The sequence below is a fragment of the Aulonocara sp. 'chitande type north' Nkhata Bay genome, linkage group LG12 (assembly GCF_057382095.1).
Source record: "Aulonocara sp. 'chitande type north' Nkhata Bay isolate Kocher_YH1m ecotype deep benthic linkage group LG12, A_spYH_male_GT1.1, whole genome shotgun sequence".
Lineage (NCBI taxonomy): Eukaryota > Metazoa > Chordata > Actinopteri > Cichliformes > Cichlidae > Aulonocara > Aulonocara sp. 'chitande type north' Nkhata Bay.
Genome location: NC_141355.1, coordinates 19,158,458 through 19,184,570, shown reverse-complemented (window position 1 = coordinate 19,184,570; position 26,113 = coordinate 19,158,458). Strand labels below are relative to the sequence as shown.

The 26,113-nt window shown below is 41.5% G+C and overlaps 1 protein-coding gene across 16 annotated transcripts in view; it reads right to left on the bottom strand.

The window, feature by feature from the left end:
* mef2cb (myocyte enhancer factor 2cb) overlaps positions 1-23,600 on the bottom strand; it is a 68,910-nt gene extending 45,310 nt beyond the window's left edge. For 3 of the 16 annotated variants that reach the window (XM_086314050.1, XM_086314052.1, XM_086314064.1), the window contains exon 1: positions 13,898-14,511. The gene's annotated coding sequence lies outside the window, so the exon portion shown is untranslated. Of the gene's footprint in view, positions 1-13,897; positions 14,518-16,129; positions 16,270-23,341; positions 23,401-23,492 lie in introns of those variants that run through there. The other 13 variants (XM_086314057.1, XM_086314058.1, XM_086314047.1 and 10 more) reach the window with 9 other exon arrangements.
* Positions 23,601-26,113: the final 2,513 nt, after the last annotated feature.

Below are 26,113 nucleotides of genomic sequence, written 5' to 3'. Positions count from 1 at the left end.
CAAAGCACTGACATATTCACCCAATTATGTACTCTGCCGAGTATGACAATGTCTCGGGATGTTAGCAATGTTCTCCAGTTGGAGGGGAGGGGAGAAGGGCAGAAACTGTGTGTATGTGTGTTTTGAGTCAAGAGGTTTCAAACTGAAGCTAAGGCCTCATTACTGTAGGGGCTATGCTTACTCCAACCCTGTCTCCTAGGATTGAGGTTTATATATACAAGTAATTTCTAATAGTGAATACATTTTGAAGAAAATTTTGTCCCTAATCATAAGAAAGAAATAGTGTCTGTTTGGCTGGACATGTCAGTAAAGATTTGAAAATTAACCCGGTTCCTTTATTTATCTCAGCCGCAGAATGTAACAGGTCTTTGTCTGAAGCAGGCTTGTTAATGAGACAAACCTTCGTTTCCCTTGACTACGTTAAAGTTACTTCACCAGTCTGTTAGAGGACAGTGACTCATTCTGGATAAAACTCAGAAAAACAATTGAGTACTTGGCACTCGCTTATCTCTACCAACACAGAGACGGTCATCAACCAAGGGACCTAAAACACTCACACAACAGCTGTAGCTGAACTGTATACGACACAGAGCAGCCAGCTTAATTTTAAACACATCATGCAGCCATTTCAAATTAAAAGTTCTTTTAATAGAAACAACCTATTATTTATTTACTTTGTTTAACTGAGGCTTTTATTGTGAACATGCAACAAGATTAAGGTGAGAGACGGCCGGCCAACATTCTGGGTTCGGCCTTTGTTCCTGTCTGCGGCGGTGCCCGCTCAGCAGACACAGAGGCACGGCTTTAAATAGAGCATCCTCTTTTAATTGAGGAAATATTACATTAATAATTTTTTATGTGTATTTTTAGATACTAGCAAAACGTATCGATCTGGTTGAACAGAAAAAATGTCAGCGCCGGTTAGGAGCTCTTGCAGCACTCATAAAAAAATACAGTTCTTGAACAGCTAGATTTAATTCGCTCCACACTGAAAGCGGTAAAAGAATTTGCTCCAATAGGATATAATTTCTAGGGCGACACGAGTTGCTGACTTATAAGATACAGACAACTTCCCACAGCAGTCGCGTGCCCCAACTCTTCACCCCACACTGTATCAAAGCCACACATCACGGTGAAGACAATCCACTGATGATTTCATCACACCCCCCACCCTTTAGTCTTCCTCTATGCCACAGTATTCTAATCACCCTAATTAAAAGCTTTGTTCATTTAGAAATCTCTGATGACAATTTGTTTCACTCTACCCTACAGCAGTGGTGGCTGTGAAGAGAGGAGAATTAAATTTGATCTTGTGACAGCAATTATTAAATGCTCCCTCCTGGCCTCAATTAAGGCCTTCAGGCTAATGCTAACATGGCTAACCCTCACGCAACTGCAAGGGGCCGAGTGCAGTTTTGTTCACCAACTTCATACTGTCACCCAGTTTGTTTGTGTGTACATATATATATATATATATATATATATATGTGTGTGTGTGTGTGTGTGTGTGCTTCAGTTTGGTAGCTATGGAAATGAGAAGTCGCTTATGGGCTGTTATCTCTTTTGCATTTTGTTGATGGGAAGAGATAAATAGAACAATTTCCCTTTTTGAGGTTGTTGGAACTAAGTCAGCATGTACAGACAGGCAGACCTATGAGGAAGCTGTGGAATTTACTATTTTTCCTTTTCTCGCTTCATCAGCAAATTTAGAGTCCACAACGATACCATTATATAAAACGATTATATTTTTGTCCTCCGCGACGAACGAGCGCCGGAGCTGACGGTACATCGGCACCTCTCCCGTAGCTGCGATGCTCCTAGCAGCGTTACATGTCATGGTCACAGCCTTGCGGAGCTGAAATGGGAGCCACAGCTCCGCTTTGACTCTATGCACAGTGTGTGGGTAATTTGCAGAGAAGTAGAAGGTTGCACACTTCAACAAGCATGTCCTTCATAGATTCGACCTTCTGTTTTTCTTTTTTCTTTTTCTCTTCCTCCGGTCCCTGTGCTCTGCTAGGAAACCAAGTAACCTAGATCATAAAGTAGGGAGAAAAAGAGTGAGTAAGAATGAGAGACAGAGGTAGAAAAAGAGACCGAGAACACGAAACTGCATGACAGACTGGCAGGAGACAGCCACATTATTACACCCTACCACTAACAACACTTAAGAACACACACACAAAAAAAAGAATACAGAACACACTACTTGGATGATGTCATTTTTTTTCTTTCTTTCTTTCTTTTTGTTACCGCAAGCTGATTGTGCTGATTATTGGTGAGCATTGTTTCCCTGTTGATGCTGAGCATCATTAAACAGAGATTGTTCCATTGTAAGTGTTTGTTTAAGCATGGCTGGTTTAATGTTTCCAGGCACTGCCTTTTCACCACAGACACACACACACACATGCACACACACATGCTGCTCAATGTAAACCTGAGACACAAGCTGTATGTGCCGCATCTATAATTTATGCTACTACTGGGCTTTTGTTTTAAGCCTCGAACGTAAAGACAGCCGTAAACGCAAAAGTGAAACAAAGCACTGAAAATGTGTCCAGTCTCATAAAGAAAAGAAAAACAATACATACATATATATAACGTGTAACGCGCACAACTGCGTAACGCGAGTCTTTTCCACCACACAGCCTGAACTCTTCTGCTCTCACAGAGCGTTACAGTTCCCAGGGGAAGGGTGGTGGCGGTGGGGTGCATGAGGCAAAAGGTTGTATGGAGTGTGGAGGGCGTGTGGCGGCATACGGTACCTACAGATCAGCCTCTGTTTAGGGGAGTGGCCCCACCAAGGCTCGAGCCAGGCCAGACCCAGTCCAAGCCTCTCATTAGTCATCGGCTGGGTGCCGCGCTCCTTTTTGGAGTGGTTAAGGGGGAACTGGTGAGGGTCTGGCTGTTCCACTGTACTCCACTCCCAGCACCATCACAAACCGACCTCATCAAAGTGAGCGCTCGTAATTTGTCACAGAAAGCAGCCAATTAACATATGTTAAGGGAGGAGGGAGGACTAGGAGAAGGGAGGAGAGGGTGAGTGAAAAAAGATAGCGTGTGATTAAAGAGTCTGCACAGCTGCACAACATCAAGATGGCAAAGTGAGGTTTGAAAGAGACCTCAGACCCAGTAATCTGATAAAGCATACTGTTACTTAACCCTCATAAGCAAGAGCGAGAGAGAGGGACAAGGAGAAAGGGGAAGAATGAAATAATAGAGACAAACAAATATTAAATTACTGCTGTGAATCTACAAGCTTTGGCAGAGTGCCTCTGCTCTCAATATGTGGCCGACTGTGAAGGCCGCTCTATCACACAGAGCTGACCACTCCCGCCAAAGCGCCACTGCCGTTTGACCACACTCTATTTTTAGCTCAGCGCTCACCATTGTCTTTGACGTAGCTCACACTTACGCTAGATTCTGCCAGGAATTTTTTTTTTGTCCTTTTTAACTCTTTGTCTTCCCATGAAACGAAAGCTGTTATTTCATTTATACTTTTTTCTTCTTTTTCTGTCACAAAGTCTCATACCAGTTGCTTACATTCTGACTTGTTTGTTTGCTTTCAAATTCTTGTTCCTCATGGTTGGTTTTAAAACGTGCAGCGCGCCGATATTTATGCATGTGTGAATGCCTGTGTGCGGCTGCATGACTGCGCCTCGGCAAGCGCACGCGCGTTTATGCGTCTGTTGTTGTTGTTGTTGTGGGGATGTCTTGTGAAGTGAGCTGTGTGATATTCTGCCTTGTTGTTGGATACGGTGGCATGCTGAATGCATTAGCAGCGCGCGCTGATGCCATTCTGTGTTCTGTCGTCTTTCAGCCACCTCTGCCTTGTCTCGCTCTCTGCGGCGACTGATCACACGTCTTGACAAGCGAGTTTGGGTCGTCGTCTGCGTCGCCATCTTTTTCTCTACGTGGGCTTCAAGTTTTTTTTGTTTTTTGTCTTTTCGTTTTCCACCGGGGAAAGGAAGAGAAGTGTGGAGTTAGCTTTAAACAAATTTGAATGTTAAGTTGTTGGGGAAATCCCCTGAATAAAAAAAAGACAGAAAACAATTCTTTACTCCTTGTATAGTTACTTGAGAACATTTAATTATAAATTATTTTTTATCATCATCATCTTCATCATTATTATCTCGTTTTTCAATTGAAAATCGGAAATGAAAATGCATAAACGGATGGCAGAAAAGCAGAACAGGCATTCTATATAAATCGTGACTTGCTCCCCCCCTCTCTTCTTTCTCTCTTTTGCACTCTTATCCTTGCCATCGACCATCAGTCGTTATTTATTTATTTTTCCTATTTGGGGAAATAATGGGCTAAAGTGGCGGAGCGGAGGAGCAGAGGAGTGTGGGATGGAGGGACAGTGAACAGAGGGGCAGAGGCGGGTTTGTGTTTTGCTTCGCTGGGCTTGTTTCTTGGTTGAATTTTTCTCCTCTCATCGGCTTCGCGAGCTGGTGGATCAGTGAAGGACCTGGCCGCCTGGAGAAACCACCACCCCCACCCCTCCACCCACTCCCTGCACTCAAATCCCTCTGCTGTGAGCACAGCTGCACCGTTCACATAACCTCGCATGTCCCCCTCCCACCCTACCCCTGCCCCTCACCCCCTCCGCTAATGATAGCAGAGCACGTCCCCTCCGCAAGGCAACAGCTTTTTCCACTTCACGTACATACACACATATTCTGCTGTGCACGCCCTCAAGAGCGCTGGACACATGCATGCACAGACCAACGGGCACGACATGCCCCTTTTTCCTTCTTAAGGTTTTTCCCTTGATTTTTTTTTTCTCATATCATTCAATTCCACCCACCCTCCACCCCTCCACTCCTTCTCTGCCCTGAGAAAAATCCCCCAGCCTTATGACCCAATGAAGGCCTGAGAACATGCACAAGAAAGCACACACAGATACACACACACACTTAGATGAACCCTTTAACTGCAACTGCCCATTTTTCTCCCTCTGTACAACTTGCCACAGCGAGTGACCTGCATCACAGCTGTGTGTGGGAATCTGAGTAGGAGGGTGTGTTTGTAGGAGGATTGAGTGTGTGAATGTATGTATGAGCACATACCTGGACACGTCAGTGTTCACACCACATATGCTGCGTCTATATTTCTGCATAACTGGCTGGGCTATATGTTCACTATATGTATGTATTATCTGCTGCGGGCCCACGTGCGTGCACGTAAGCGGCGGAGGAGGGAGGCGAGGGCAGTTCTGGCCTTCTGCAGCACCTACTGTGCATTATCCCAAATAAACAACTCATTACACGTGTATTTAACCAAGGGGAACTGGCGAGTAGTGGAGGCTAATCCCCGTCATCGTTCCCAGCGTTCCTTTTCTGATTAGGCTACAGGGAAGTGGAGCCCAAGAAGGTAGGTTGCTTGGTCGGTGCAGGAGGAGGAAGAGCGAGAGGGTAAGAGAAGAAAGAAAATCATTTAAGTTAACTTCCCACAAGTGCCTTTCTTAGTTATAGTATCCTTTCTCCCTCTCTCTCTCTCTGTCTCCTGCTACCCTCTCGCCTTCTCTCCGTTCTTCTCCCTGTGGATTTTGCATCGCTCTTCCTTGTTTTCGACCATCTCTCAGAACTGGGTCATCGACAGATTGTGCGGCACCATTTTGAAGAACATGGGAGGGGAAAAAAAAAAAACACGTTCTTGCTGTGAGAACAATCCAAGGTTTCTTTAACAAGTACCCCGCTTATCAAATTAAGCTGTCAAAAGCACATTAATAACAGGCAGCACAATTCTCTTCACAGAGAAAGGGGTGGGGGTGGGGGGTGGGTGAAAGCGCATTCGGGAAAAAAAAAAGATTTCTCATTCACTGTGTAAAGAGACAGTCAACCAAGGGCAGTGGAGCTTTTTAAAGATTTCTCCCTCTCTCTTTTTTTGTCCCACTTATAATATGATTATGGGGTCCCTATTATGAGGGGCCAAGATGCAGAGTGTCACTCATTTAAAGGGTGAACAATATCTTGGGTTAGAGTGTAGCAGTGATGACACTCGTGTTTAAAAGAATTACAGATGAAAGAGCATCTCGGGATAATAATGTCGTTTCAAAAGCAAACAATTAGATATGGGCTTGAGGAGCACGATGCCCTGTAAAGAATACCCGAATTAATCAAAAATAAATGTAGTCATCCACCCACAGAAGTGAGACAGTAAAAATGAGTTTGACCCTGGAAAATGTGAATCTTTGAAAACAATAAATGAATGTCAAATGGTAAAATCTAAATAACATCCAGTTCTGCTCCTATAGCTAACCCTATTTATTAAATGCTCTCGTTGCCTTCGCAAATCTGCAGTCGAATGATTCCATAAGAAATTGAGAGTACAATGAGAAGGGAGTGAGGATCAGACTCAAAGTTAGGCCCCATAGGCAAGACATAGAAATGAAATCAACAAGACAACTCGGCATTCAGATGACAGATAAGAGAGCAAGCCAGCCAGTGCCCTTCCACACATGAACTAACTGTGGAAAAACCCAGTTCTCACACACTCCCCTTAAAATCTTTACCCTCGACTACATTTGAAAAGAAAAAAAGGGGAATTAGCTTGTAGGGTTTCTAATCTGTACGTTACAAAATCTGACAGTGTCAGCTAAGACTTCTCGCACTAAACTGCGAGCCCTTTCTGCGCTTTACTCCAGAGGCTGATTTTCTCACACCCTCATTCTGAGTCCAATCCTGTTTGCACGGGCCCCAGAGGGGCTGCTCTGTCATAGCCTGGAGTGGGCCGGCGGTGGATGGATGTGACGTGGAGGAACTGGGACTCTGCTGTGGGGAGGCTGGAGCCACGGCAGGTATCCCCCGCACTTCCTCAGCTATTTTTAAAACCACGAGTCCGGAGATGGGCCAAAAATAAAACAGAGGCCATTTTGGCCCATGACAATAAAAGCAAATAAAGATCCCTCACTCGCACACGTTAACGCACACGCGCGCGCGAATATGAGAAACAGAAAAGTATCCACGCACACCGCCAACAAACAACAACAGATAAGAAGTGAAAAAGGTCTTCACCTGACAATGAAACTATATGTCCTGCTATTGAGCATACACAGATGTGCACATCCGCACATACACAACAGACAAAAGTCAATATCAAGGCTGAGCTATTTCTGTAGAGAGCACTATTTAGGAAGTGCGGGCAAAGTGCCAGTATTCTCCTCAGTATCGTCTGGCTGTCATTGCAGTTATACAAACTCACCTCTTTCCTCTCTCGCCCGCTCCTCACCCTTTCCACCCAACCCCTTGTTCCATTGTCACTGCTCTCTTGCTCTCTCTCTGTGTTGTTCTTATATACACACACACACACACACACCAAGGTTATTTGTTTTTCCACTGGGTCGAACCACAGTGGCAGGTGAAAGCATCTATTGGCAAGATAAAGAGAGTGGCTGGTGTGAGAGCACAAGGCCTCACTCTGCCCAGCAAACCTTGAAGTGAAGCGCCGGGCTGGAGTTTCAAACAAAGTGCCCCCTCATTCATTATACATGCAACTGCACTGAAAATCTCCTTCCGCAATGCCATCTTCTTCACATCTCTCTCTCTTTCTCTCTCTCTCTCTCTCTCACTTTGCCTCTCCAGGCCTCTCTCTCTCTTTCCCTCTATCTTCTTCCCTCTCTTCTCACATCGGCCCTCTTCGTTTTCTCTCATTTTTTCCAGACAGAGCATCCATAAAGTATGAATAAAATTAATGACATCACGAGCTGCACTTTGGAAGAGCCACTGTAGGAAAAAGCCATACATCACAGTGCAGAAGGAACCGGGCTGAAAAAAGAAGAAGACAGAGAAAGAGAGAGAGAGAAAAGAGTGCGTGAGGTCTACGCTGTTTCACTCTTCACCGCCTCCAGGGCCTTTCCTACTGTGTGCTATAGTGTCTTATTAAGTTTGACTTCAGATGCACATTAGCTGAAAAAGTTTAAACACTTTTATTATTGTTCAGCTTTTTCTGCATTTCTTTGTCCCGCTTTCTCCTTAATTCTTTGGTCAGCTGAGTAAACTACGTTTTCGAAACAGTCCCGTGTTGCACATTATTTCATAGGCTGGCCTTTGGTGTGGGAATGGCACAGATGACAGTGGAAAGAAACACTGGTGTGGGCTTTGGCAGGACACCGGCTGGTTAAGCAGTGTGCTCTGCAGAAAAGGGAGAGCACTGAGAGCATGGATTCTTATTTTTTTTATTTATTCCCCAACTTAGAAAGTGTTAACAGCATTTTCAACGACACAGAGGATCTCCTTATTTTACACAGGTTGTCCAGATTTCTAAAGCTGTGGTGAAAAACAAGCACAAAATTTGAAAAAAGTCTGCGATATTCTTCCTTGGAGCACAAAAAGAGAGACAGACGTATCAGTCGTGCCATCTATTATTGGATATTTACTGTTGCGTTGTTGTATTGGAAAAAAAAAACAGCAACTTCACATAAAAAGCCTGACGGGGTAGAATTCAAGTCCTAATTCCTCTGAATTCGGTGTGAACACAAGATCTGTTATAAATATCCGATCGTGACGTGACGCTCAGCGGCAGCGCGGATGGGGAGCGGTGGCGGCAGCGGCGCAGATTGTGGCAGCCGAGCGAGCAGGGGGTTTCAGATGGATGCGAGCTTGTGTGAGGCCAAGGCACAGAGCTACCTCTGTGCGTCTCACAGGACTCTGTTGCACAATGACTCGGCTATGTTGCAGTTGTGACAAAGATAAATTACAGCGACTGGAAAACATTTCTACATTTTTTTTCCTCACTCTCCCCATCCCTACACCTTCTTTTTTTTTTCCTTTTTTCTTTTTTTTTTCTTGGCATTGGGTGGATTCCAAATGCGTCCCACACCAAAGGAATATGGTGAAGGCGGGTGGGGGCATCTCTCTCTGAAATAATATTAGGGCGTAAGAAGTTGCTCCTAACTATTTACGGGTCAGGAGCAGAGTTTAATCAAAGAAAATGCCTTTGGCTGCTACATTTCCATAAACAGACAGGAAACACTTCTCTGACAAACTGGCTTCTAAAAAATCTGTCAGATAAATTCTGGTTTCGCCACGTAACGGTTCAAGTCAGCATTACAGATGTCATGTTTGCGTTACCCCTAAAACTGTCTGCACTGTGCAGGAAAAGAAGAAGAAAAATTCTCTCAGGATTGAAAGTTGGGTAAGTCTTGGGAAGTTAATGTGCCAGTTTATAAGCCTGAAAACTCTTATTTAACTCTCATTTGAACATTTAAGTCTTGATGTTGGAGGCTTTCAACCTAATTGGAATGATCTCATGTTTGGACAAAGAAACCCAAACTCTGCTCTACTCTAAATGTTTCTCTTTGTCTTATCATTCAGACTCCTCTGCTCCTGCACTCCTCCAGCCTTCTCGCCTCCCGGGCCTCTCTCTCTTTCTCTCTCCCTGTCCAAATATTTCAGACAGCAGGCCTCAAGTATGGTGAGGTGTTTTGGGTGTCTCTTTAGGTGGGCTGCAGCTGATGATATGATTGTGCGGTCAGCACTGCCGAGCACAGACCACCCAGCAGGCTGCTGCCGTAATAATGGCCAACAGGCCAGGCAGGAAACAGGAAACAGGATGAAGAAGGGCAGGACATCCTGTTCATCTAGATCACTGTGTTAAACATGACATCACGAACGCATCGACATCTTAACGGAGGGTTACCTGAGCGGAGGCCGAACACTTTGTCGGCGTGCTCTTAACTAACCTCTGCTCAAATAAATTTCCATCTGCGTTCTCTCTGCGCGCGTATCTCTCTCTGTTTTCATGTGCATCTGTCTTCTCAGTTTGCCTTTTCAGCCCTCACACTGACACTGTTTTCCAGACTGCTCCATCATCGCAGACATCAAATCCTACCCTCTTCAGTGTGAGAATAAAGGAGAAAAAGAAAAACAAGCATTTTCATTTGAATATACACCAGCAACAACCTCACAAAACTCAGACGAAGGGAAAAAAACAAAAACCACGTACGCACACAAAAGCACAAAGATTCCAGCGCACGAATACACAGAGACAAGACGCAAAGTTGAAAACGCACACACACACACACACAACTCCCAGACACACAGCACACACTGACAGACAAACACACAAAAGAAACAGCAAGCACAAAGCACAGCACAGCCAGAAGTCTACTTTATGCAGAAATATTCTAAAGTGTGTTTTACAATACAATTAAACATCAAAGGCTGATATATTCCTCTGTGATCTTTAACACCCCAGTGAACAAACCCCACACACCCCCATCCACTTACAGCATACAGAGAAAGTTGCTGAACGTCACTGCTAATTACTAGATAGAGACAGAAGAATACTTTGCATCATTATGCAAAAACCAGGACATATTCAAATATATGCATTCAATCCACCAAAAAACCATTCAAGGACTGCATTATTTACTTTTTGATTTTTGTGTGTGTGTGTGTGTGTGTGTGTGTGTGTGTGCGTGTGCGTGTGGTAAGTTTTATGAGTAATTGCAGCTCTTATGAGAAGATACACAGACAGTGCTCCTAAGGCAAAGATGCATTTGGATAAACATTTCTAACACGCACAACAGTTAGGACAATGAAAGCGAGATCTGCTGAAGACGAGTAAATAAACACATGGTGAGGTTGAGCCCTGCGTATTTCACTGCTACTATAAAACGTATGAAAAGAGAAAAAAAAGAAAGAAAAAAAGAGAAAAAAAGGAGACTATTCCTCCCATGCAGCAACTAGAGAACACCTGCCATGTGCAATAAACAGGAATGCAAGAAGCCTTTAAGTTATTATAAAACATAAGCATTTTCATCTGCTTAGAAATTGGCAAGAAGAATTGTTTTCTCAACAAATGCCTTAATATTTCTGTTATTTATGCGAGGCAAATTTTACTACACACACAGCCTGCACTTTATTGCGTTACATATGCTGCTAAACCAATTAAACGTTTTCACATGCGGGATACACAAGGTCGTCTCGCAGCATTTTAAGACGCTTTCTTACGTTATGAAGCATTGCATGTGAGGCAAATACAAATGTCTACATCTGAGTCTTATATCAGCCTCTCATTTGAGCCAAAGGGCATGAAGTCCACTTAAGAGTTCTTCAATATCTACCTCACGATCTTGCCAACCGGCAATCTGCAAATGAATGTTTTACTGATGTTTAACTGAGTAAACTCTGCAAACTTCTTCCAAAATATTTGAAGCCATTAGTGAAAAAAAACAAAAACTTTAAAGCACAGCTAAAGGGGCTTTTAAACTGTTTGCTTAAACATAAATACATTGGTTGTCTCCATTAAGGAAAAATGTTTTCATAGATCTGGTTTTCCATAAGGTGGGGATCTTTGAAATGTGCCTCTTGTACAGTATTAAATGTCTATGTGAGCAGAGATCAGGGACCACAGTGGTATAGTTTACACCTTTTTCCCCCCTGAAGATGGAAACTTGGTAGCAGGAATAGAAGTTACCACCAGTAAAACTAATTTATGGGTGTTAAATTACACATTTATAAGCAATATATTAGGCATTTCAAATGACAAATATTTGCTAATTATGCTGATTTTGTTGCAGTGCCTTGAAAACACATGGAATTACCCTGACCGTGGCATACAATGTGTTCCCTTCCTTCACTTAACTAAAGCTTTACTGAGCCCCTGGCGTACAGCAAAGTGCCCTGACAATCGGCTCAATGCCCTGGCCAATCACAGAGACACGTGACCTTCTAATCCCTCTCTGTGAGAAGGGTAAGAGTGTGTTGTCGCTGTTGGTTTTGTGAATCAGCGCCTAAAATCCCAAATGATTTGTCAAGATGGAGAGGTCTTAAGAGAATAAGAGAAACAAAAGCAGCGCAGGCCAAATAGTGTGGGTGTTGATGCATGTGTGTAAAAGTGTGTGTGTAAGGAGGGAGAGAGAGAGCGAGAGAGAGAAAGGAGACAGAACATGCTTTTGTGCACCTGTGTGTGTTTGCGCACGACTGCATACAAGTGTCCGTGTGTGTGTGTGTGTGTGTGTGTGTGTGTGTGTGTCCGTGTGTGTCCGTGTGTGTGTGTAGAGGGTCTCTTAGATTACAGAGCTTGGCTGACAGACTTCTCAGTGTGTAATCGTGGGTCCACATGCAAGTGCTCACCTTCCTCTGAGCGGATTAACCTATCGCTAAATCCCAAGAGAGCAACAGGCCAGACAGGCCACACAGAACAACTTCATTGACGATAGTCAGAAAAGGAAAGCCACACTTATGATGTTGTTTTCTAAAAAAAATATAAATAAATGCACTCTGACTTTTTTAAGACTAAAAAGTTCACATAAAAGTTTAATAAAGGGTTACTGGACAACTGGACACCACGTTCCCTTCAGAAGTTCTTAAAAATCTTAAAAATTACATACGTCTTAAAACACGGAGCATCTCTCTTTTTTTCCTGAAAGTGAACTGAGAAATGCAGTCAAGCGGTACGCAGTGTGTTTTAAACGCACACATTAAATAAGCTGGTATACAGCTACACACAGAAACACTTTTACCATTCTGTAAGTGCCTTAAAATACCTCATTTACATAGCTGTTATTTTAAAATTAATTTAATAGTTTAATGAATCTCAAAATATTCTCTAAAAGTTACATTAATTATATTAAATTTCAAGCAGTTATCACTACATTAAAGCCCTGTTCATTTCTTACTTTTTTATATAATTTATTTCACAGACAAAACTGTGTTTCAGCTTAAGAACTAATTCAGCTCAATATAAGTAAAGAGATAAACGTTTATCCCCACATTTGGCATACGTTTTTTTGTCCACAGCCAACTCAATCCCAAAATCTATCTAAATGAAAATGAAATGTATAATAGTAATTTTAAATGTCACTGCAAGCCCGAGTTTCTCTGCACATTACATGGTGGGCCTCGTGTCCGTACACTTTAAGTGTAAAACAAAGAATCCATTTTTAGCTCCAAAGCTGAAACCTGAGAAAAGTTGCCACAAGTTAATTGTAGCCTCGTGATTTTTCCTCTCATCGCAACAGGTTTAGTTGAGCAACGTGAGGCTTAACCAAACTCGCAATATGAATTTAATCATACTTGCTCTCTTGTAATAAGTCAGTCTCAGTCACAAAGGCACAGAGAAGAAATTATAGTTGAGCCTGAACAGCCAAACCTCCTGTAAAACACTGATTTACAGCACAGTCCGCCGTGTCGCTCATCTACATAAATTTACATCCAAATAAGTGTAAAAGAATGTTTTCCCCTGTATTGCAGCGATGATATGATTAGCTATTTATTTAATAATTATCAAAGCTTCCTACATAATATACCGGTTTAAAGTTTAGCACGGCATAATTGCCATCAGTTCACCTCAGTTTAGAACGTTTATTTCGTGCGCAAAGAATATCCACAAACTAGGATCACTGTTTCCCTAATCTGTTGCTTTGATGGAAATCTGAGATGTAAAAACTTGTGCATCTCCTTTTGCCTTTGTAATTTTGTTTGAGGTAGACTGAACGCTACATTTTACAACCCAAATGTAACTTTTCATATGCCACCCTGCCCAAAGGCGCAAAAAGAGGGCATAAAGTATAGTGTTAATGTGACCAGCCTGTTCATTGGCTTCTGGACTGTGCGCCTGCATGTGGACGCGAGAAAGCTGCACAAGGTCGACACAGCAGTGACACCTAAAATCACCACACGGATCTCCTAATACACCATAACCAGTGATTTGATGTCGCTCGGTAACTATATTACATTGCTGTTACCGGCACGAGTCGAAAGGGGGTCACAACAAATCAATACACGCAGTTGCTGTACTTTGTCAGGGGAGACAACGCGCATCAAACTAGACCCTCAAGTTTCCCCTTACGGAACATTTCAAATAAAATAAATAATAATTTTTTTAAGAACCATACGATGGAGTGAGGTGTTTGCCAGTGAGTGCCAAGTGGTGCAAGTGCGGTACTTACTTTATCTGAAATCTTGTCCCGAGTGAAGCGAGAGAAGGCTACAACAAGCGGTCCGCCGGGTGTTTGGTCCGGCCGTTTGACAGGAAGGTTGGAGCCGCTGCTTGATGGGGGACGGAGTTCGCCGAGACGCACTTAAAATCCAGGAGCGCAACTAAGCAGGAGGACGGCGCCGAGAGGAAAAAAAAAGTAACCTACAATACGTGGTATGAGTCCCTATAATGTCAGAGAAAACTACCCCCCTCTCTCTCTCTCTCTCCTCTCTCTCTCTCTCTCTCTCTGATCCGACAGAGCTCGCTCAGGAGGCGCTGAGGACGCACCGTCTGGTCTGCTAGTGCGTAGTACCGGTGAGCGGCGAGGGACTCGGTGGAGCGGCTGTGTTGGAGGTGGTGCCGGTATTAGTACTGGACGTCTGAAGCTTAATAGTGATGTTGCGAAGCTGTTTCTGTTCCTCCCCACAATCCCGACCAAGTCTTTCCCTAAACCTTCTGCTCTCCTGCGTGAAGAAATAATCGATTTTTTCCTCTCTACCCCTTTTCTTTTTTTAAAAAAAAAACTCCTGAAAGGGGGCGGTCTCACATTTCCCAACTCCACTTTAATAAACGAGGCAAGGCTCTTAACGCTTTATTATCGCGCCAGGCCCGACGGAGTGGACACAATTAGTGCTGAGAGAGGACCGCTAGAGGAGGAGGAGGAGGAGGATGAAGATGGGGCATGTGTTCTTTAACTAATGATGTCACGGAGAGCACCCCGAGGTCTGCAGGCGACAGCATGCGATGTGTTTCGCTCAGGCAGGTTAAGTTTCCAGCCAATTGTTTCATGCGAGTCACATCAGATGCCAAGTACACCAAAACTTAAGTCTGTCGTAGCAAGAAGCAAAACACTTCAGCGTGTTTCAGCACCTTTAGTTTTTTGTTTTTTTTTTAGAAATACTTCAAAAAAGACACCATTTTCTACAAACACACACTCACAGATGATCCAACATCACTCATTATTTTAACAATAAGAGTTTAAGATTAATTATCACATTAAATGACATGATTCTTCCCTCAATGCGATTTCGCTGGAAAAGTAGGAGCAACTTTAGCAACTCCCGAATAATGCCATTTTCTAATTCTCAACAATTCCTTGGATGTCTGCTCTGCCTCCTTTCTCAGACGCTGCAACACTTTTGCACATGCTGCACCCCGCCAATCATTCTTAGGGACCCAGCTATCTCCTACAGATAAGCCCTGACAGAGACAGTAAGCATTGGGGAATTGCCAAGCCTTTATCCGTCCAACCAAATGATTTCAAAACATCCACTCTATTAGTGTGAAGATAACAATTAGAACAGCAAGTTTGCCACTTCAGATAAGACACAGACAGGCAGTGCACTGGCTCTCTGTACAGAGATGTATACCAGATAGGCCTCATAATACCAGAGTTCTATTATACTCACATTATATGGGTGCCGTATCACGGTTTTAGGATTTTTAATGGCTGCCCTGAATGGAGCTTGTTACGCTACAATACACCGTTAGGCCCCATTGTTGACTTTATATCAATTTAACATTGAAAAAGGGAAAACATTATCACAGGCTTCCAAAAGTTTCTTCCATCCTGATATTTTAACAAACCAAAAAAAACCCCCCAAAGAACACTTGTGGTCTATATACAGTTAAACAGCAAACCCCTTTCTCTTTATTAGCTTTGCACTGTAAAAGCAATACAGACTGCGTGTTGTGTAAATAGACGCCGAGTGACTCCATAATCTTCCCTTTTGAAGTTCACCTACGACGCATAAGCTATGCAAGCAGTCAGCCACCCAGTCAATCAGTTATTCAGTCAGTGAGGGTAGGAAATGGTAAGACATCAAGTAATAAATAAATCAAGCTGGCTAATCTGCTTGACGGGTGAACATTACAGCCTGTAACTGAAGCCGCTGGTGTCTGATGACTCTGAATGCCACCTTCACATCACCTGACCCTTTAATCTTTAATAGCATTTCCTCTGGTCCCTAGACCGCCATACTAATCAATAAGGCGCTGTTGGACACAGCAAGTTCATAAACGCGACACGGCAGATATCAACGGCGTTACATGTCAGCATGTATGAAACGGCGAGTTCACAGAGTCACAGTTTCAACAGACATGATTTCCTCCTTTCAGACTTCTTCTGGTGCTCGCACCTGACAGTTGCAGTAAGTCTCCAAAATATATGGATAGCTGTGGGTGCTTATGTGGTTGTACATACCACATGCAGTGTTCCTTCTACTTCTTCTTCTTCTTCTGTTCGTGCCCTCCCTCTTGTAGCTTTCTATGCTGTTTGCGAGAAGCTCACTGAAGAGGTCCTTTCAGTGTTCCCAGTGCTTGAGGTCGTCATTTGGTTAGCACCTGAGAGGAGAAGCAAAGTAGGCAGGCACGGTGAGAAGAAGAGTGAACCTGCCAGTGAAGTGCTTACTGCTTCTGTGTAAGAGTAGGCACTTGCACATAGTGTGTAAAGATCTATGTTAACATCTGTGTAACGTGTGTGTGTGTGTGTATGATAGCCATGTGAAACAGAGGAAAAAAATGGGGGGATGTGGAATACATTTGAATGGTGAAAAATCATTAAATGAGGCAAACACTGGCTCATGCTTATTCATAAATGACTGACTTGTCTACGGGGATAAACCTATGGTGAAACCATACTAACAGCCTCCCTCAGTTCTCATACATTTAATGCAAAATAGGGAAGACCTGCTGTATATTTTGCTCTTGAGACTACTGAGCACAGGGCTAAGGCTAAATATCTATATCTATATGTATTATATACAGCATTATAACCAGGCTGATATTAATCCACATTGCAGAGCTGAAGGTGTGCCACATTGTGCTATTAAAACTGATAAATTTAGAGTTAGTTACACAATGACTGTGTGCAAATAAGCAGAGCGCGTCGTAAGTTAAATATTATATGTTTTGGCATTTGTGTTATCTTAAGACAAACTATTTTCTCATTAATCAAAATGAGCGAAATTATTAGTTTCTTGCCATCTGAAACTTTCCCAGACCTACTCATTAGCCATTGTCCCTCCCTCCTACATGAATCCTGAACTTGTGTTCTGAGGAGTGTGTTTGAGAGTGTGTTGGAGTGTGGGTTGACAGTCTCATCAAAGCCTGGTGGAGGAAAAAAAATCAGTTTAAGAGTTTGCCAAACAATTATGTAATTTCAAAATATGTCACAGTGTGCATAAACACACACTTTAGGCTTTCGGGTAAATTCAGTTTCGTGAGGTTTGGCTTCGGCTGTGCATAAAAAGTGAAACAGGGGAAACTGCGACTGGATCTTAAGTCAAACATATAAGTGCGGTTTGCTGATATTGATCTTGGTTGGATTGTTTCTTAAGCCTCTCCTGGCAGCCACTTCACAGCATGTGTCACACGCACGCACCGAACGCACACGTGCAGAACAGCTTGCCTAAAAATGTATGTGTGCGCGCACGCCCGTTTGTTTTTGGTAGCAGAGGGAGAAAGAAAGAAATGCCTCTCTCAAGCAAAAGATAAACACAAACACATTTCCAGGGCAAACAAGAACAGCCCGGGCTCAGTGCAATCTGTTGTCGATCATGCTCACGTGAAAACACAATCTGCCTGTCACAGTAGATGATGTTGTCAAGCGCTCTGCCTCACTGCTCCTGAGAATTAGCCAGCGATTACAGAAGCACTACGAAACACGCAGAGTATTTGTTGTATGTCGGATATGTCTGAAGATGCTTGCAGCTTTATTTGGTATTTACCGCTTTCTCTTCCTGCACTCGTTCCCTAATGAATTTTAGACACGTTTGTTTTTTTGACAATAGATTGATGCTACATGATGTGACGACCAAAGGCTTCACAGAAAGCACAGAAAGACCTGCAGGCCAATTTAACTCACATGCTCAGCTGGGAATCCACAGATCTCCCTTTTGCAGGTGGAGATGTCTTATGGGTGTTTCAAGGGCAATCACAGCAACATTTTTTGACTTGGTATATAATGCTAAAAATTCAATGCATATTTATTTAAAAAAAAAATTTTTTTATTATTCTTATTCAGCCTTATTGAAATGCATCACATATTATGTATCATTATAGTTAGGGTTAGGGCAAACCTAGATTGATTAAAGAAATTTGGAAAAAAAACCCCAAAAAACTGTATAATAATTAAAACGTTATTCATAATTGTGAATCATTTGCACGTGTTATGTGTATGTAATGTGACAGTATACATTCAAGAGCACAAATATCGAGGAATCCATAACATGGTCCGTTATTTTATACAATTATTAAACTATAACGTCATTCATTCTTTGTTCATTTGAACTCCTAGTATCTAAGCCATACAGTTCTCACTCAGCCTCAACATCTGGGCTCTGTTCTCAGGAAAAACACACCTGCTTTAGAAAATGAGAGACATTCCCCCGCTGATCTGTGTTTGGTCTTTGGGTAAGTCATCTAAAGCGTGGTATTATAAATAATTTGAAGCTCCTTATTAATAAGTATTATAATGAAACTCACAGGGCAATATCATCAGTAATTATAGTCGAAGGAATTGTACTACAGTACTTTATAATTAAGGGAGCAAAGGTTAGAAAATCAGGTTTAATTAACTGAAATCATATTTCTCCTTGTTATAATATATATAAAACAAAGAGAGTCATATAACCATGAGGAAGTATTTATTTGCACTTACGAATGGTTTTTTTTTTTTTATATGTGAACATGCAATTCAGCTATTAGGCAATATCTGCTTGTTCATTTTATTTCTGAAAGAAAGCAGCGACGCAGTTCTGCCTTAACTTGGCACTCATGCCTCGAGGTATTTTGCCTCTGCAAGAATCAGTTGTATGCAAATGTAAAAAGACTTGATCAAGATACACATATCATATATTCATTTCATCTACATCATGACTTTAGGTCACTATTGTATCACTTTACAAGAAAACAGATTTTTAAAAACTGTTGTGTCAAATATTTCTACATCCTGTAGTTTTACTTGTTATATCTTGAAATGTAATAAATAACAAGAGAAGTGACCTGATATATTTCAGTGAAACTGTATACGGTTTTAATTTTAATAACACATTTTTTTTTCTACCATGTGGCTACATCTTTAATAATATCTATCATCCAAAACTGCAATGGCTATATAACAAGCCCTTAACAAGCAGTGTCAGTCAGGGACAGCTCGGGTGATTTGCATGTGTTGCGTTTAACCAACACTATTCTGTCTGTACACCTTTCCTGCATTATGGATGAGGCACAAGCTGAACAACAAATTCTCCCTTTGTTCTTCTTGATTCTCTGGTTACATCACAGGAAAAGCTCCATGGTCCTGTCTGTGACTGCACTGGCACACTGAGACACAGCGATGCTGGGCGCGCTGTTAATCAGACCTGTTGCTTCTTCGCTTTGTTATATTGCATCTACGTGGGCTTTTCGACACGCAGAGACACAGACCACAAAGCAAGCACGTCTTCCACATATTTAATTCGAAGAACTAACCGTGCCACCTGTCGAATGGATGATAATAAACAATTTCAATAAGATGATCACATTGGGAAGAAAATAAAAATAGCTCACGTCGACTACAGAGGGGATTATTCAGCCTTGATACCTGCAAATTGACTGCCTGCTTATTTTATTTACAATCAAAATGCTTTAATGTCACATATATCATTAATGTGACAGGTGCCATCAGTGTGTGCCATCTGCTATATATGAACAACACAGTGTACAGGCACTGCAATTAAGTGTGCTGCCTGCAGGGGAGGTCTGCACCCTTCTTAGGGGAATGGAGAAGTTTAGCACAGGGGTTCACTGGAGGTGTTCTCTGTGCCCCAAAGTTTAACCAACTTTTTACCCTAAACTACTTCAACACGGTCGTCTGTTTAGGCATTTTAGCCAAGTATTAAAAAAAACAAAACAAATATTAAATATCTCTAACCGCTATCCCACAAATATTTTAATTGTTTTTAATTTACTTCCTTCATTATTCTAATCCCTGGTGGTTTTTTCTCTCCCACCTCCTCCTCTCCCCGTGTCTTCTTTGTGCTTAACTGCCACGCTTACTGTCTGTATATCAAGGGCTCAAAGTTCTCTTTGTCTCCAGCAGATTGCTTTGCGAGAGGGAGGGAAAAGAAACTCACTTTCTGCTAATGATTTTTCCTCATTTTGAATGGTTGGAAAGTAATTCCCTATGAACTGCTCCAACAAAGGCACAGTTATTCCATTGTTCTTGCTGCCCTTTCTCTAATTGTGCCTATAAAAGAGAGATGCCAGTGATACTTTTTTTTTATGTCTCAGTTCAAGGGGTGCCCACTGGTGTTTCCTGAAGTGGTGCAAAAGCTGTTTCTGAAACAACATTATTAGTGTTAAATGTGCGGCAGTGGAACAGAGCCCACGTCTGAGCAAAGTGCCATGATCAACATGTCAAAGAAGAAATGCAGACTTAAATTACAGCTGAAGTTTGGCTTTGTTATGTATTTGTAAATAATATTGAGCGTAACATGTGATGGGAGACAGCTGTTTCTTTCTTATTTAACCATCAACTATGGTTTCTTTAAACCACATCCATGATCGCTCCCTAAACTTAAGCGCATTTTAGAAAGGAACTGGCAAAACTTGTTCTGCTGACAAAGGAGGCAAATCAGAAAGCATTAATACGGGTCACTGGCATTGGTGGTTTAATTAGAGGCAGCAGAAGCAATATAGTTACATGCTGAGCAATAAAAGCAGTTTTTAATACTGAAGAATAAGTAAAGTTACATTATTTTTAACAGAATATTACAATATAAAGAGTAATATAAAGATGATCGTTTGTAAAAAGTTGCACTTACACTTCCTGAATAACAAAAACCAGCTGCAATGCATCCAACTATAGCACAAAAGTCTGCAGTTAGCTTTGTTTTGATTTCCCATAATAACTATTACACAGCAAAAGTCCCTCCTGCAGCTGTTGACCTCAGCCAATTCTCTTGACAATTAACAATCATTCAGCATGGCTCTGCAACTTCTCCCACACTCTCACCAAGCAGCTGATAGTGTCTCACTGCGAAGAAAAGCAACTAGAATGGAATACGTTGCGTATCTAAACGAGGATTTCCCAGCTCAGATGTATGAGAGCGAGGCCGACCATCGGCGCAGACCTGTGTTACACAGTAGAGCTTGGCAGACAAGCGGTGATGTCTAAAGCTCTTTGTGCCTCCAGGATCACCCCCAACTCATTCTTATTCAGACATGATCAGAGGAGAGGCAGGCAACTGAGATTAGCTGCAGATCAAAAGAGCTGCCTAGCGCCAGCGCTCGTGTTTTGTAGATTTAGGCGGCCCCGGCACACAAGCATTGTATCATGGCGGCGGAGCGTCATACTGTTTTCTGGCCTTGACAGTGCTCAGGGGGTTAGAAGGAAACAGAGTTTTTAAACAGAAGGATGGACCGCTGCTGGAAGTCTTCCAAAATTAAATAATAAAGATAATAAAAAGGGGAATGAAAAGGAAAAAAATAAGAGCAGAATTACTACGCTGTTACTGTAAGCCATTACAGAACCAAGGTACTTCATGCATCACAATTGAAATCACTCCCATATGTGTAATTGGTCTTGGTTCAGTTCTAATTTGTTTTAAAAATGAAATGCACTTTCTACAGTAACATAGTTTCAGTAACTCGGGAGCATCTGGATCAGTGGTGCCACAAAATAACCATGGAAACTAAATACTACCAATGCTTTCTGTCAGCAGCAGCTACACAGTAACAACAAATCAGCAAATTACTTCTACAGTGTATCTTAACGTTCCCTCTAATTTATACAAAGACACTGTGACACAGTGGAAACCACAAAATGCATATCTGCATTGAATTACCTTCCACTTAACACCAGACAAAGTGAAACACTGAAACTAAAAGCTACATTTTTAGGGAAAATTTGTGCTCGTATTATCACTGACCAAACTTTGACATTCACATTTGAGACATTACCATTTAAGTTAAAAATGTATTAATAATTATAATTTACTTACTATTCATACAACATAAAAAACAAACAAAACAAAACAAAAAACTGGAAGCAACAATGAAACCAATAGCTGACTTGGAAGGTGGAAAGACAGGATGAGGTGAGTTTCAAAGGCAGAGAGGCAACTGTACAAGAGCGCTCACCACCCTACGGAGAAAGAAAACAGTGCGTTTCCTCAACTCCGCTGACCATCAAAGCCATGGAATTCAGGGGCAGAGAAGCAGTAAAGTAAGGACTGCACTGTTCCTGTAAACTGGGTCAAAGTTTCTACTGTTCTGCTTTTTGGGTGAATAATATGACATGTGTGCATGTGTACTTCTCAAGTTTAGATGTATATTAAAAATGAAAAATAAAACTGTTTTCATTTTCAAGTAGGAGTATAATAAAGTTTTATATCCACTGTCTGTGTCAACAGTTGACTTAGTAACGATTTTAATAAATAGTCTAAAATACCCTGAACTTCAAATTTAAAGATATGAAATTTATAAGCATCAACAAATTTAAATCTAATGTGGAAACAAACTTAAAAAATAAAAGCCTTTTACGCAGTTTGGGACAAATGACATATTCTTACATCCCCTGGTGACGAATAGTCCCCTTTCTGTCAATCAAAAGTTTGTCCAGTATGTCTTCCTTAGACACCAAAATGGGAAACACACGTTTCATCTGAAGTATGTATTTGCATCTAGTGCAGCCACCTTGAGGGAATGAGTCATTTCTAAAGCAAACAACACTTTAAGGCCACGCTCTTTCTTTCACTGATAATTCCAGATCGTGCAATGAGATGTTCTGAGCAATTACCCATAACGGTACAAGTAACCTAAACTGACTGTGAAGAATTAGAAACTGAGAAACAGCACAATATAAAGTTCCACTTTACTGACTTTAACCATTTTTCTTGCCTTGGAGACATAAAAATGTACACTCCTAAAACTAAACACACACACACGCACTTCCAGGAGCCTCAATCAGCTATTCCCCAAGTGCTCAACAGAGGTGATTGGCACCAGCTGGGACCTCGCTCCTCCTACAACACTGTTTGAGATTTTTTCTCTTTTTTTTTTTTTTTTTTGGTGTCTTTCTACTTTTTCAGGAGCAGGGAAATCTAAATGTAAACAGCAGTTAAGTAGATATTCTAGCCTTGTTCATACTGGTATAGGCACTTCTGTGTTGGGTTACATGACAAAGACATCATTCACTAAATCCTGCGAAGCTATAATGAAACAATTAGGCAATGCGGCTGCAAAATAAATTTCAGAATGGTTTAAATTGTGCAGCTCAGATATCCAAATTATGGCTTAATCTGTTAAACATGTCATGACCTGCTGTGCAAAGTGTTTGAAGTTCTGACAGAGACAGGTTTTCCACTAAGAGAATGAGATTCAGACTAGAGGGTGGAAAAAAAAGTGGAATAGGTGTAATTTATAAACTCACCCGTGCCTTTTCTCTGCTTCTCCAGGAAGCTACACCCTCCAGCACCAGCTGAGGCCCGACTGAATCAAACAGGTAAAAAAAAAGTTGAAAAAGAGAAAAAAACAAACAAACGTGATAATGGATAAAAAGAAAACAAAAGGCCACAAATGACCTTAAATAGATGTCCTGCATGTAATAAAGCCAGACCAGCTGGCTTTGAATAGAACCCCCAATTTGGGTTGTCTGTTTGCCCCCGGTCTCTGACTGAACTGAAACCAGGTCCGGTTCTTTCCAACCATCTCTACCACCCCTACCCCTCTATCCCAGCTGAATCCACCTGCCCCTATCACTCTTGGGTAAATATAGCCTTCTGAGGGATCAGTGTCACCCCCCACCCCCCATTTCCCCTGATGCATACACATGCCCCAGACCTTTGTCAGCACTGGCATATAAGCCCTACCAAGAATGCTGCCACCTCCACAGTGGCAAAAAAAGACTCCCCTTTTTGCCCCTTCACATATCCACAGTTCTGCTGCACACAAACTTTCAATATCCTCTTTTAATCTTTCTTAAAAGTATGCGTATATATACATATACAGTATAACTTTACATAACAAATACTCCTACTCTTTGCATAACCAATCTGTGTAATTGTGCAAATAAATGAGCCACTGGAAGGGATTTGTCAGCATTGATAGCATCTTGTCCAATGTCAAAATACCAGGTGCAGTGGTATACACCTATAATTTCGTAATTATAAGCTCATTTAGCTGAGTTTATCTATGACTAAAATCCACCTACAGTCTTGTTTTTTTTTAAAAAGAAACATATTACTCAGGAAATGTTTCTCCTTTTCATTGCTACCTGATAAAAATCATACATCTTCATCCAAAAGTAAACTTCTGAATTTCCCAAAGCCGCTGGCATCCAGACTGTAAGCCATTTTCCCTTCTAAATGATACATTCAGTAGGGTGTAGGAATCAACAAGCTTAAATCATAACATCCCCTGTGACTGTTTGTACATTAGCTGAGTTTTGCGGGGGTGGCACAGGGGTAATTGTAATTTTATCACAAATTTTCCAGTCACGCTCTCATACCTGATGCCAAAATCTAATGTAGATAATGACAGAACAATACACCTAAATTAGTGTTTTATATATCCCTCTTAAGTCAACCAATTTGCTAATGTGGAGACTGATGGCACAAAGGAAAGATGAGTAGACTATAGATTGGTATTTTCCCAGAATACATCCAAAAGAGTGGATCCACTGAGACACGAGATAAAACAGTGGTGTTCCCTGGATGATAGGTGTTCACACTCCTGACAGTGAAATATGGTTTGTATTGATCTAGTTGTATTGTTTTCATGTTTCTGGGCACAGATAATCAACTAATCTGTTTATCTGGGGAAGTTTTTCTGTCACCATGACTACCTGTACACCTATCCAATCCAGGGTACCTATACATCGGTACATTTGCAGTGACATCATGAGCAGGAATTCACTAATCTTTTTTGAAGGGAATTGGGTGGGGAGCGGGTTGTTGGGGGGAGCTCATTTAATTGTGACCTACCTCTATGAGGGATTCAGTGTCTTGATCGAAGATGATATGACCGTGCTGTATTGTATTATTGTGTATTTTGGTTAAAGACTTCCCCTTAGTACACCCCCCCAAATATCAATAGAGTGCACTACAGATGACCAAATCCTGGTTGTCTGATTATGAGTGTGGAGAAAAATGGTAAGAAAGGAGCACAAGTACCAGTAAAGCTGTAGCACAATCACAAAACCCTTACATGTGTATCTTGTCCTAATGAGACAGTTTTAATTTTAGAAATTTTTATATTTCTTTAAAAAAAAATAAACAGTTTGTACTTTTCTCTGAGCTTTGTGCTTTACCTTATTTAAAGTCATATCTGTGGGAGAGTAAAAACAAAAGTCACTTTATAAGCTATAATAAACTGTATGAGGACGTGTCAGCTGCTCAGGCAGAGAGGAAGCTGTGTGTGATTGAATGAGGGTACCTCTCTGCACTGGTGGATATTTTGGAAAGATACTCTGCTAAATGTTTATTCTTGCTGAGTGAGTGTCAGGAGATATGTAAAGATTAAGCAGCTGATTAAAGTACCAAAAACATCCCCCACAACAATTCAGTGAAGTCAAGGACAGTCGTCTTAGATTTGAACGGGTAAAATTAGCAATATCTCAATCATAGCAGTTATGCTAAGTAAACAAAATCATAATTCGTGATGTGCAGCTGTTGCATGTCTCCTTTAGGTATCGCAGTACTCTCTCCAGTAACCTCTACTTTCATTGGATGTTGCACTAACTCTCTTCTGATTTTGACAAGCCCTCATCAATACCTTTGGAACAATCTAACAAACTCCGTGCTAGTTTTATCGGGAAACCTGAAAAACCCCACAGCATTGCACACTGCAGCTATATGACAATGTTCTGATTTTGTTTTTTTTGCATGTGGATGCTTAAGTTTGAGTTTTATTATATTTTTCTGATTAATTCTCGTAAGGCTATACGAAGGTGGTTTCATAACGTTATTTATAATTGCTAATCAGTTGTATGCACAGGCTGCAGATGTCTGTGCTGAGCTGGTATTCTTTGTTGGTCTGACTTAAGTATTCTCACCCAGGAACTGATGGGTTTTTTTTGTATTGCTTTTATTTTTCTTTAAATTAACAGTAAAGTATGGTAATCCTAATTTGCATCACCGCTGGGTTGATGATGATGTTTTCATAGCTTTTTCATGCATGTGGACTGTTAAGCATATATTCTGTG